Source organism: Microtus ochrogaster, chromosome 7, assembly GCF_000317375.1.
Source record: "Microtus ochrogaster isolate Prairie Vole_2 chromosome 7, MicOch1.0, whole genome shotgun sequence".
In the NCBI taxonomy this organism is placed as follows: Eukaryota; Metazoa; Chordata; class Mammalia; order Rodentia; family Cricetidae; genus Microtus; species Microtus ochrogaster.
In genome coordinates this window covers 81,476,729-81,478,588 of record NC_022014.1, presented here as the reverse complement: position 1 = coordinate 81,478,588, position 1,860 = coordinate 81,476,729, and the positions used below count along the sequence as shown (strand labels likewise).

General features: G+C 55.4%; 1 protein-coding gene across 1 annotated transcript in view; it reads left to right on the top strand.

Moving 5' to 3' along the window:
- The first annotated feature begins 258 nt into the window (after window positions 1-258).
- The window catches only part of Lgals3bp (galectin 3 binding protein), an 11,323-nt gene continuing 9,721 nt past the window's right edge, over window positions 259-1,860 (top strand). The window contains exon 1 of the mRNA XM_005350814.3: window positions 259-432. The gene's annotated coding sequence lies outside the window, so the exon portion shown is untranslated. The remainder of the gene's footprint in view (window positions 433-1,860) is intronic.

The window sequence follows — 1,860 nt, the reverse complement described above, 5'->3', positions numbered from 1 at the left end:
CATTACCTTCCCAGCACCTCCATGCTGTCCCCACCCCCACCCCACCCAGGGTGCCTGCCTGGACGTGCATCTGGCTGGTCAAACACAGCGTAGCACCTAGGCTAGGTGCCTGAGCATTGCTGTTTTATCTGCTCAGCCACAAGGCACTTGGGTGCCTGCCATCCCCCCAGCAGAGCAGTGAACAAGCAGAGGGCTTCTAGCCTTGTCTGCAGCCAACCCCAGGAGCGGCCTCTGTCATGTGTTTTCTGGAAATCGAAAGCAGACTAGGTTTATAAAGCATTTCCTGAGACAAGGCTGAGAAAAACCGCATGGTGGTGCCTCTCTCCGGCGGACAGTCTACAGCGGTCTTCTGATTGCAGCCAGCAGGGAGGCTCTGGGACCACTTTCAGCAGCTGACCCTACAGACGGGTAACTACTGTCTCTCACTTCCAGGTGAGTCCCCAGTCCACACGGCATGATCCCTAGCCGGCCACTGAGCACGGGACCCATTGTGCTCCTCCTCTACCTGCAGGGTTGGTGTACAATTGGGTGGGCTGTTTGCTGAACAAGCATCAGCTGAAGGGAGAAGTGGCTTGGAATTGAGCCCTCGGCCCTCTCCTGGGTCTGTGGACTCTCACCCAGGGCTGTGCCTACCTGCAGAGCTACTGTATGAGCCAGCATAGGCAGACTTGTCCCAACTTCCCACATGAAGGAGTCAGGCAGAGGACAGCCTCATCTACACACCCGCAATGTTCCCGAGGCATCGAGTTCCTGACTCAGCACACACAAACCTATTGGCCACAGCTTATGATGAATGGAGAGAATGAGCACCCGGTGTAGTCTGCCGTGGGACTCAGGTTTCCCGGAACCCAGGGCACCCCTGGGCAGACCCCCACCTAGAGCTCGCTAGCTGTGCCATCTGGGGTCCTTTGACTCTCACCTCAGCGAGTTCACTTGGGGTGTGAACTGGCTTACCGCTCTGGGGTCTTGTTTATTGTACGGCTGGCTTCAGGAACCTGCTGAGTGGGGCGGGGAGGGTGCACAGCAGCAAGGGCCAAGTTTCCCACCCAGTGATGCGGTACAGGATGCAATGGTCAGAGCCTATGCCCAGACAGCTCCCTTGATAACCAGGCTCAGCCACCCATCTACCGCAGTCCAGTTAAAGATACAATATAGGGAAAACCATAAAAAAGGAGCTTTATCTCATGGGGCTATGTTGAGAAGATGAACAGATCGGCCTCCCCCTTGAGCCCCTTGAGGTACTGACATGAGGTTTAGATTTAAATGGGGGGCTACAGGTGTGTATAACTAGGCTGGCCTTGTCGTTGCATGGGCTGTAAATCTCTATCCTGGAGACAAGCACCCCCTGGTGAAGCTGTCACCGCACTCAGCATGAGATGCCTCGGAAAATTCCAGCTCCTTGGGAGCCTTGTTTCAGTAATTTAATAGCCAAAGTGGGCGGAGCACAAGTCTCTTGAGATCATCTTCACCCCGCCAGGACTGCTACAAGTGGGCTGGGATCCAGAGGCCCTTCATGCTGATCTAGTGCAGAAGTGTCAGGGACAGGGTTGGTGGGGTGGCGCGAGGGGGACTGGAGTGGGGGTGAGGGGCAATCCTGGTGTTTCTGCTGGTCCTGGGATAGCTCTCTTGCCTGTCCCTGGGCCTCTGGTCTAAGTAACAAAGAAACAACTTGAGGTTACCAACTCTTGCCCTGTAGATGGTGCTCAAAACAGCACCACCCACTAGCCAGAACCAAGCCTGGGAGTTGAGTGGGTGTTGCCTGCTCTGTGGGTCATCCCTATCCTTGCAGGGACTGAGGGACAGTGCCTGGGTAGAGCACAGACAGGCAAGAGCTTAAGTCATAGCCTAAATTGAGTTCCT